Source organism: Mus musculus, chromosome 3, assembly GCF_000001635.26.
Source record: "Mus musculus strain C57BL/6J chromosome 3, GRCm38.p6 C57BL/6J".
Taxonomy (NCBI): Eukaryota; Metazoa; Chordata; class Mammalia; order Rodentia; family Muridae; genus Mus; species Mus musculus.
Window position 1 is genome coordinate 21,701,912 of NC_000069.6, and position 11,750 is coordinate 21,713,661.

The window sequence follows — 11,750 nt, forward strand, 5'->3', positions numbered from 1 at the left end:
GACTGAGATGACACACACCTGTAATCCCAGCACTCAAGAAGCAAAAACATGGATTAGAAGATCTAGGTTATCCTCAGCTGCATAGGAAGTTTGAGGCCAGTCTGGGATCTTGTCTCAAAACAAACAAATAAATAAATTGCAAGGATTAAAATAACAACAAAGCCACACCTCTGAATGCTTTCTCTCCCTGCTGCATTCTAAGACAAATTAATATTTGCTATTTAAATCAATATGAATCTGGTGTAGCAGGTATTGTTCTGAGCTCTTGAACATGAAATTGGGTAGCAGAGACAGATGGTTGCCATGAGTGTCTTGACAGGAAGACAATTTGAGGAGCAGTTGCACTCAGTGTGAAATGCCTGACTGTCATAGTTAGCTTCAGTTGTCAACTTGACACAAACCTTGAATCACCTATCTGGGGGGGGGGGGGGGGGAGGGAAACTTTGAAGAATTTCTTCCATCAGATTATCCTGTAGGCATTTCTATAGAGCTTCTTGTTTTCTAATTGAGGCAGGAGGGCCCTGTCCATGGTACCACCCCTGGGCAGGTGGGCAAGCTGAGCAAGGCACAGCCAGTAAGCAGAAATCTTCCATGGTCTCTGCTTCTTTCAGGTTCTTGCCTAGAGTTCCTCCCCTGACTTTTCTCAGTGACAGATTGTGACCTGAGAGTTGTAAGACAAATTAAACTCTTTTCTAACTTTCTTTTGGTCAGACTGTTTTAGCACAGCAAGAGAAAATCAAATCAGGACAAAGATATTCAGAGGGGACACTGAAGCCTGGCTGGTAATCCCAACAATGTGATATTCAAGTTAGTATACATAGAATGGTATGTGTTTGGTAGAGATCATTGTGAGGTCAGGTCCAGAACACAAAAGTGGAACTGGAGATTAACAGGCCCAAAGTTAGAAAGAACCTGGAGCCCACATAAGAGCAAGACCGTGAGTGTGGATTTAACAAAAAATATGAAAATAAAAATGAGAAATGAGGCTAGATAGATGCTTGGCAGTCCCTGGAATTGTGTTTAAAGAGAAGAAGTCACTAATCAGTTGTGTCAACATTACATGATCCTACATGCATCATTAAGAGGCAAGACTAGGCAGGAGATTAAAACAGTTCATGAGAAATTCAGAGGCATCATTAAGGAATTAATGAGATGGGAATATGTCTTGCTTGCTTTTCCTGTTGATGTGATGAAAATCACCCAACAAAAACAACTTCCAGAAGGAAGGGTTGATTTGGGTTCACAGTTTCATGGCAGAGGCTATAGTGGTGGGGAAGGCACAGTGGCAGGAACTTGAAGTGGCTGGTCAAGTGGCACTTGCAGTCAGGAAGCAAAGAGCTATAGATATTGGTGCTCTGCTTGTTTTTCTCATTTTTATCTTTCCAGGGCCTCAGTCGAGGAAATGGTGCCACACATATTGATGGGTAAGTCTTTCTATCTCAGTGAACCTTTTTTTATGTTTTATGTTTTTATGTTTTATGTTTTTTATTTGTGTTAACATAATACCCAAGCAGGAGGGATTTTAGATCAATTAGGCCAACCTTTTACCATCTGGAAAAAACATAAAGCCTCCTTGGGAAAGAGCCCATTGTTGTTCCTGGAAGAGAAACTTGGTAATGCTGTAAAAATCAAGTATAAAAGACGTGTCTTAAACCCAGGAAAGGAGTATTTAAAAGGTATCCCCCAGAGTCATGGAAAAGCAGCCCTTCACTGCAGCGTGTGAGAAGAGAAACTTGCTTGTTAAACTCAGGAGCCCAGGGACCTCCTCAGAGAAGATTATCTAGCCACTAAGGCGGATTCAAAGTCATAGGAAACACTGAGCACTGGATGCTGTGAGCAAGTATGAATCCAAGAATCCCAGAAGGACGCTCTCCAGGTGCAGGAGACTGTGGCACAACAATTGCATTAGACTGGTGAAGTAAACTCCCAAAATAGCCATCCTCACCATAGTGCTGGACTTACATTGGAAATCACTCCCTCCCAGCTGATGTATTGATGAGTGGTATTCATGTGTAAACTGTAGAGTTGGAGACCAAGATGAGGGAATTTCAAAGGGTCAGAAGCAGCAGGTCTGTCTGTGAGACAGGACAGGACCCTCTTTATGACATCACATTGTAGTTAAAGACAGCAAGAAAGAACTTCTACGGGACTGGGGAGTTAGGTCACATTTTAAAGTGCTTTCTATGCAACCATGGAGACTTGGGTTTAATTCTCCAGATCCATGTAAAAAGATCCTGAGATAATGATGTACATTTGTAATTCTAGCCCTGGGAAGAGGAGACATGTCAGTTCCTGGGGCTATCTGGCCTGCTAACTCAGTCACTTAGTGAGCTCCAAGCCAAAGAGAGACTGTTTCAGAGAATCAGGTGCAGGCTGGGAAGATGGCAAAGTAGGTAAAGTTCTGTTCAAAATAAGAACCCATGGAAAGCTAGACACAGTTGGACTCAGCTGTAATCCCAGCAGTCCTAAGGTGAGATGGACTGTAGAAACCAGAAAAATCTCTGGAAACTTTCAATGCAACAACCCTGGTACAGACAGCATTGAACAAGGAACCCTGTCTCAAAGAAACTGGACAATAAGGACTAACACCCAGGCTTTACAAGAGTAGTGAAGCTTCCTCACATACATTCATAGATGCACACACACAAACACACACACACACACTGAAAATTAAAATTAATTAATTATAAGGTGGCTGTCTCCTGAGGAACAAGTACTCAAGGTCGACTTCCAGTTTCTAAATATATAATCACACAGTGAACCACCCTCCTACCCACACATACATATACACACATACACAAACATGCTTGTATTTTTTTTTATTTTAATTTTTATTTTTCTTTACAAAGAACTGTAGATATCGGGGATTTGCTCTTTTTTGGATAGGGTCAATTTTACAACATTTGGACAAATGAGAGTTAACAGGCATTCTAAAAAAGATAAAGTAGAATTTCTCTTTAGCCAGCAAGGGAGTTTTTGAGTGGTTGAAGAATATACAAGGTTTGACTCCACATCTTATAAGCTGGTGTTAACACAATGGCTCTACTTTTATTGATAGTTAAAGTCTCCTGCAACTGAGAAAGCCAGCAATGCTATTCATATATTTCATATATTTTTACATATTTTTGGTTGTTTTCCACAGTGATATTTTGGGAAACATTTCCTCTTTCTGCCAGCTCATTATCCTATTTCCTTTACTATGACTATAGAACTGATCATTCTAAGCAATTCAGTTGGGGATATTTATGCAGAGGAATGGAACCCTTGCTTCTTTGGGGAAAAGATGGCTATGTGGTCCAAGCCATCTGTTGTGAGCCAATCAGTGGCTCACATGTCCGGGTTCGAGCCTGGGAGGCAACCTGGAGCTGAAAGAAAAGAGAGAACCTAGGCGGGTTGAGAAATAATGGAACCAAGACATGCTAGTCTGTTCAAGGTTCGAATGTTTAATGGCGGACACGCTTTATAAAGAAGAGGGGAGGCCCATTCCCGACAATTCATCCTTGGAGCCTGGAAACAGCTGCAGGTGATGATGTGCAGGACAGGGCCATAGTCTCCAGAATAGCTCCAGGGCCTCTCAGCAGGTAGCAGTATCTTGAAGAGGAACAACAACAGTGGCTGAACAATAGAGTAATCTAGGGAGGAAGGCTCCACTCTAGGTAATCTCCTTAGTGGCAGCAAAGTCAAGGTCTGGCTCAGCCAGCTTCAGGCTTGTGGGAGGTTACATCTCCTCCCTGTTATTAATATTAAAAAAAAAAAGCTGGACTGAGGAACAAAATTTATTTATGCTCCATAGTCCTGCCTAGGAATTATGGTGGTTGGAGGCCATGCCTGTCTTAGGAAATCTTAGATCTTCCCAAACCATTCAATTCCGTCTCGGAGGCTACGTGCAGCTAGTTTGTGTTATATTTCACACAAACATGGTTCTGTGGTGTATTATCAACAGCCATGGCCTTTTGTCATGTACCTCTGTTTTAGATTGGTATGGTTCTGAGATCTGGTTGCCCATCATTGACTAACCGGCCCTCGTAGCACACCTTATTCCCAAATCAGACCAACGCCACAATATGTACTGAGAATGCTTCTTCATGAAGAAGCACCTGCACTGCCACCTTCACTGTTGGAGGTGAGGCTGAACACCTGCTGCAGTCAGGCTGAAGGGTGTTGACTGACCTGCTTGAAAAACAAAGTTGAGACAGTGAAAGGCACAATACAAAAGCTTCTTTTGGGGAAGTCCAGGTACTTCATTCAATTGCAAATTAGCAATGACCAGGCTTAGACTTAGAGCTCCGGTGTTGGGGAGGTGACTTTGAGAATTGCAGAAAGGCTACAGCTTCTCTGGGAGTGGAGGCTGTGCTCCAATTTAACTTTTCAGCTAAAGAGGATTTTTAGCCATAATCAAGGTTAGAGTCATACTTACTAGATGATTTAGGATCTGTGTCCAGTTGATGAACTAATCTCTCAGGCAGCCATTGTGCTCTGTCTTCTTTTTGTGAAAAAACACAGACCGAGCCCCTTCCCCAGATTAGGACTGGGTCTGGACCCTTCCATTCATTAATTACTGGGTCCCGCCACTTTACCATGGCATAAGAACTAGAAGTAACTGAATGCCAGTGGCAATCAACTGCAGACTGACCTTTAACATCAGTTTGCAAAAAATTTAGAACAAATAAAGCAAAAGCAAGATGTGCCTTTGGTGACCTTGGGGGATATAACTGCCCTTGTTTTGTTTTTAAAAGCCATTTTTTTAAAGAGTGATGAGCACGTTCAACTATTCCTTGTCCCATGGGGTTATAAGGAATTCCAGTTTTATGTTTGATGCCAAATTCTTTACAAAATGAAGTAAAATTTTTGCTAGAATAGGATGGCCCAATATCTGTCTTAATAAGTTTAGGCAATCCCGTGGCATTAAAGGCTTGTAGGCAATGATCAACTACATTTTTGGAGGCTTCTCCAGCCATCAGGATGCTTTCTTGTGACTTTCTGAATATGAGTGTTTGTTGGGGCATGGGAATTTCTCTAGAATCAGATCCTCAAAGGACAAAAAAAACCTAGACTCAGCTGCCGTATAGGATGCATGAATAACTGATGGTTGAAAATATGCTATCATTTCTATCTCAAAGTATTGGAAAATTCCAGACCATGCGGTTGTCCACGGTCTGTGTGGCTACCTAAGGCCATGTTGGTGTCTGTAGCCTGTACTGCTGCTGAGAGCTATGATGGTGTCTGTGGTATGTGCTGTGGCATAGGGCCATGTTGACATCGTGACCTGTACTACCACCAGGCACCATGCTGAGGTCTGTGGCACCTGGTGACACAGAAGATCATGTAGATGTCTGCGGTTCCTGCTGTCACCAGACACTATGTTGAACTTCATGGTCCATGGTCCAGCTGACTGTAAAGGGCAAGGAAGCTACTTTTGCTGAGTTGTTGATGAACGCAGACTCACAGTTGTGAAAGAGAGACATAAAAGGCTTCTGTTCAGCCCCTCCCTTTACCCCACTTCACCACCTAAAAAAAGTGATAGTGAAAGAGTCGTAAACTCAGTGCTCCAAGGTATGCTAATCATAAAACAGAGAGCGACATTCCTCCACCCACCCGCTTCCTGGGTTCAAAGAGTGTTAATTCAAAGAAAGTCACCCTGATCCACCCTGACCATTGCTGGAACCCACTATGCAAAGGTGCTATTGCTAGGGGCTCTTAGATTGTTAGGGGCTCTTAGAAACTGTCTTGAGAGATATCCTGACACTTGTGACTTTGTACTTCCTTGTGACTCTTAACTGGTATTTTTGGTATTTTCCAACAACGCCCTTCCCACCTCCTTGAGTTGTGGTTTCTTCCTTTAAATACCCCCTTACTCAGCTACTCGGGGTGCCACAGTCCTCTACCCCTGCATGGCGTATGACCGTGGGCCCGAGAGCACTCTTGAATAAAAATCCTCTTGCAATTTGCAGCAAGTCCGTTTCTCGTTGGTGGTTTTGGGGTGTCGCCTCTCCTGAGTCAGAACGTGGGGGAGTCCTCATGTTGTGGGTCTTTCATTTGGTGCATTGGCCAGGAAACACGACCACCCCTCACACCCGAGAACCGACTTGGAGGTATGGGGATCCCCTCTTGTGTATGTGCCGGCCGGTTTCTCTGTTTTGAGTGTCTGTTTTCTGAAACGAACATTGGAACATGTGCTTGTTGTGTTGGGTTGTTTGTGTCTTGTCCTATGTTTCTGAAGCATGGTGAAGTCTGAGTTTGGATCCATCTGAGTTTATTGAATATGTGTCTTGGTTTCAGGGTTACGAGATAGTGGGTTCGAGTCCCACCTCGTGCCTTGGTTTTACACCTGGCAGAGTGAGGAACAAGTGTGCTTCTCTGGTTTTGGTCGTCTAGGTAGAAGTGGACAACGGTGTTTGTAGACGATGGGGTGATGGGGTTTTCTGAAATGCGCTCGCAGTCGGTATTTGCAGCTGTCCTTTTGGGCCACAAGGAGCGGAGGACTGTGGTCGGCAGACGTGCTAGGAGGACCACAGGCTGTGGCCCTGGGGGACGCCCTGGGAGGTAAGGAGAGCCAGGGATGCCTGGCCGTCTCCGGATCGGTCAGAGGGACAGAGTTCTGTTGAAGTGGAAGCTTCCCCCTCCAAAATCGTCAAATTCTTTTGCCTGCTTGTGGAGGACAAGAAAGGGTCGAATGTGTCTGGATCTGTTGGTTTCTGTTTTATGTGTTTTTGTGTATGTGTTTAGAGCTATGTGAAAATCTAGAGAAACAAAGGTAATTCTCATAGGTGCTTTATACCCTGACTAGAGATAGTTTACACCTGAGATGTGAGAGAATGGGTTTTGAGAAAAGCAGTACTCTCCGACTATCTGGGGATAATTTGGTAAAATAAAATAAAATAAACAGTATCAATTGGTCTTTGGAGCCCTGTACCTGTAGTTAGGAATCTAGTGTGGCTGGAGAAGCCCTGCTAGGAGCTGATTATAGGGACCAGAAGCTTCTCAAGTTCTACAAAAATCTCTGTGCTTGTGATTATTGGATTCATCAGGTAACAAGGTGCTCCTCTCTTGAAATTACAGCTAGAAAAATTAAGAATTTTGTTTGGTTTAAATGGACAAATGTATACGGCCATTTCATTTTTGTTTCTAAATAGTTTCAAAAGTATAAATATGTTTTATATGTCTTGGTTATAGATTAGTGGCTCATAAGTTATTGGTTATGATTAAAAATTTGTAACATTGGTAACAAAAAGTTGTCTTAAAACTGGTAACTCTGGGTTAGAGTAATTAGAACATGTGGCATGAGCCAACCCATGGGAACAGGTCTCTAAAGATACGCCTGAATTGGGTAATTTTCTATGTAATTCTTATCCTAGAAACCCGATTTATAATAGATATATTGGCGGCTACACCTTCTTGTGTTTGTGTGCAGGAACGGACAGCCAAACTTTGTAGCAAGTAATGTTTTTGGAGTTCATTTTTCTTTAGCTGGTGGCTCCAGCTAAATCGGCTCCTCCAAAATCTGTAAAGCCTCCTGAGTGGCCTAGTCCACAACCTTCCCCTTATCCACAGCCTCAGCCCCCACCGATGGGGAACCCTGAACCCCTCAGGGTGGCAGGAGGAGGACCGCTGTGGGTACATGGAGCCACAGAGCACAGAGTCTGGGTGGACTCTGGTGGATCCGCCCAAACTTTAAACCCTTCAGTACTGGTCATTTTCCTCTGCTGGTATTTATAACTGGAAAATTAACCACCCCCTTTCTCAGGATCCCCAAGCCTCACAGGGTTGGTGGAGTCCCTTATGTTCTCTCATCAGCCTACTTGGGATGATTGTCAACAGCGGTTGCAGATGCTCTTAACAACCGAAGAGCGAGAGAGAATTCTGTTAGAGGCTAGAAAAATAGCCCGGAAGCCAACGGCAGTCTACACAGCTACAAAATAAGATTGACATGAGATTCCCTTTGACTCGCCCCAGTTGGGACTGCAACATGGCTAAAGGTAGGGCGAGCTTGAAAATCAATCACCAGGCTCTGGTCTCCAAGGTGCCTCAAGACGGGCCCACTAATTTGGCTAAGATAAGAGGTAATGCTGGGGCGGATCGAACCTCCCTCAATGTTCCTTGAAAGGCTTATAAAAGCCTTCAGGCGGTTCACTCCCTTTGATCTTACCTAGGAAGCCCAGAAGGCCTCAGTGGCCATGGTCTTTCATAAGGCAGTCAGCTCCCGATATTAGAAAGAAACTTCAGAGATTGGAAGGTGTGTTACAAGAGGGAGACAGTTATGTGATCTAGTGAGAGGTAGAGAAAGTGTGTGTGTGAGAGAGAGAGAGGTGGGAGGCAAAAAAAAAAAAGAGAAAACAGGAGGGATCGTAGACAAGAAATTTGCCACAGTGGTAGGAGAAAAACAAAAGACAGGATATAGACAGGAAACCTGGGCAACTGAAGACCGAGCCTCAGCTAAAGAGGCTCAGCTGTGTCAGACTAAAGTTACTTATTTGGGATACACCCATCAAGGTGGAAAGCAGTGGCTAAAAGAAGCCAGAAAAAGACTGTAACTCAGATCCCCACCCCAACTACACCAAGGCAAGTAAGAGAATTCGTGGGTACTGCTGGCTTCTACAGACTCTAGATACCTGGATTGGCGACCTTAGCTGCCCAGTTGTACCCCCTAACCAAGGAAGAGGAGGTGTTTGTGTGGACCCCAGATCACCAGAAAGCCTTTAAAGAGATTAAAAAGGCCCTACTGATGGCCAGCCTATGCCTGACCTAACCAAGCCTTTCACTCTTTATGTGGAAGAGAGAGCAGGGGTCACCAGAGGAGTCCTTTCTCAGACTTTGGGACTTTGAAAAAGGCCAGTGGCTTACCTATCTAAGAAGTTACACCCTGCTGCCAGCTGGTGGTTTTCTTGCCTGATGGATGATGACCAACGCTCCTGTGACACATCAGAACTTTTTGTTGACTGAACGAGTGACCTTCGCTTCATTCCACCTGCTGTCCCACTGCGTGAGACTGCACCTACTCATCACTGCGCTGACATTCTGGCAGAAGAAATGATCTGAAGGATCAGATCAGCCTTGGCCTGAGGGCAGTAGCCTCGCGGTTGAAGGTAAACAGAAGGCGAGGACAGCAGTACGGTGGTGAACAGAAAGCAAGTGATCTAGAACAGCAGCCTCCCTGAAGGGATGTCGGCCCAGAAAGCTGAACTTGTGACTTTGACGGGGCAATATACAAAGAGGGCTGTTCACATCTGCAGAAAAAGACCTAAGATGCTGTGGCTAAAAAAATCAGGTGGCAGATCTAACCGCCAAACAGGTGGCCCAAGGAGCAATGATCTTGGCAGTCAAGGAGCCTAAAGATTATTATGACATCAGAGAGACCAGCTTTAGATACACCGCTGAGCACTATCAAGTTATGGACATTATTTGACCCACCTGGGGGCCAAGAAATTCAAAGGTGTGGTTAGGTCCTTTGACTACTATGTTACAGGACTCTCTGACTTGGCAGAAGAAATAGTCAAAAGCTGCAAGGCCTGTGCTATGATGAGGTAGAATTTCTAAAAGAAATCTTCCCAAGGTAATGGACCTGCCTTTGTTGCCCAGGTAAATCAGGGACTGGCCAAGATATTAGAGATCAGTTAGAAGTTACATTGTGCATGCAGGCCCCAAAGCTCAGGACAGGTAGAGAGAATAAATAGAACCATTAAGAGACCCTTACCAAATTGACAGCGGAGACTGGTGCTAATAATTGGATAGCTCTCCTACCCTTTGTGCTCTTCAGGGATAGAAACACCCCTGGACAGTTTAGACTGACCCCCCTATAAATTACTCTACAGGGGGCCCCCTCCACTGGTAAAAATAGCCTCTGTACATAGTGCTGACATGCTGCTTTCCCAGCCTTTGTTCTCTAGGCTCAAGGTGCTCCAGTGAGTGAGACAGCGAGCAAAAAAGCAGCTCCAGAAGGCCTACTCAAGAGAAGAAGACCTGCTACATTAGACGTCTCCACGCAGAAAACCTTGAGACTCCGGTGGAAAGGCCCTTATCTTGTACTCTTAACCAGCCTACTTTCTACCTTTATGGGACCCCATTTGACTTTGCTTCTGCTTTTAATTATAGGTCCATGTGTGTTAAATAGGCAAGTCACCTTTATTAGAACAAAAATTAGTGCAGTGCAGCTTTTAGTTTTGAGACAACAGTACTATGCCCTAAAGGATCAAGTATGTCAGGGAAAAGATAGTGTCTAGTTCTAAGATTAGAACTACTAACAAGAAGAAGGGGGGAATGAAAGAGTAGTAAACTCAGTGCTCCAAGGTATGCTAATCATAAAACAGAGAGCGACATTCCTCCACCCACCCGCTTCCTGGGTTCAAAGAGTGTTAATTCAAAGAAAGTCACCCTGATCCACCCTGACCATTGCTGGAACCCACTATGCAAAGGTGCTATTGCTAGGGGCTCTTAGATTGTTAGGGGCTCTTAGAAACTGTCTTGAGAGATATCCTGACACTTGTGACTTTGTACTTCCTTGTGACTCTTAACTGGTATTTTTGGTATTTTCCAACAACGCCCTTCCCACCTCCTTGAGTTGTGGTTTCTTCCTTTAAATACCCCCTTACTCAGCTACTCGGGGTGCCACAGTCCTCTACCCCTGCATGGCGTATGACCGTGGGCCCGAGAGCACTCTTGAATAAAAATCCTCTTGCAATTTGCAGCAAGTCCGTTTCTCGTTGGTGGTTTTGGGGTGTCGCCTCTCCTGAGTCAGAACGTGGGGGAGTCCTCACGTTGTGGGTCTTTCAATAGCTTAGATAGAAAGTCCTCAAAAAGAATGATTAAAAATGAAAAGGATGCTGACATGTCACTCTCCACAATTGATGGCTTCTGGAAGGAGTGTGGGTGGGGAAGGACTCATTTTCCATTAAAGAGCCAGCCACCGGGAGTTTGAACATGTTCCAGTGAGCATATGGGGAACACAAATGGGACTTGGGGTTTTTCTTCTTTGTTTGGGGGTCACTATGGTGTGGGGCATACCTGGGAGGACTGGGATATGAGTGTGATAAGGGTTCATGATGTGAATTTCCCAAATAATCAATAAAAATATTATGTAAGAAAGAAAAGAAGAAAATGAATGCTATCATTCCTATCCCAAAGGATTGGAAACATCTAGAAGAGTGGTTCTCAACTTATGTGTCTCGACCACCCACAGGGGTTATATATCATGTATTTACATCACTATTTATAACAGGAGCAAAAGTATACTTGTGAAGCAGCAACAAGATAATTCTACAGATGGAGGTCACTATAACATGAGGAACTATATTAGAGGGCCACAGCATTAAGAACATTGAGAAGCACTGGTCCAGATTAAGAAGAGGAGATAGATTTTTAAAGGGAAGGACAGTGGACAGTCAAGTAGGTATAGACAGGTTCATTTCACTCAAAAGTGTCCAAGTGAGAAGTAAACAGAAGACTGAGGAAGGGACAGCATTCAGAGCCCCATTTAGAAGTAGAGCGTCTCTTCTCAACTTCAAAAGTCAAAGAGAACCCAGAGAAAATTCTCACTCAGAATTTCTGAGTGACTCAGAGCAGAAGACAAAACAGCAATTGAGCAGATTTAGCTTCTGATTTTGTCACATGCTGAAGACGTCTTTTTTTATTATTTTTAAATTTTCATGTACTAAAGCTCATTAAATAAATAGAAATCTGCCTTTAATAAGTATATCTTATTGTGCCGTTCACCACATGCTTTCCAGGATTGTGGTGTTGACCTGCATGTTCACATG

General features: G+C 43.9%; 1 long non-coding RNA gene across 1 annotated transcript; it reads left to right on the forward strand.

Moving 5' to 3' along the window:
- The first annotated feature begins 903 nt into the window (after window positions 1-903).
- Window positions 904-10,549, forward strand: Gm31693. Its single transcript, XR_389617.3, has 4 exons — window positions 904-937; window positions 1,387-1,424; window positions 7,819-7,976; window positions 9,871-10,549. It is a non-coding gene; the product is annotated as a predicted gene, 31693 (long non-coding RNA).
- Window positions 10,550-11,750: the final 1,201 nt, after the last annotated feature.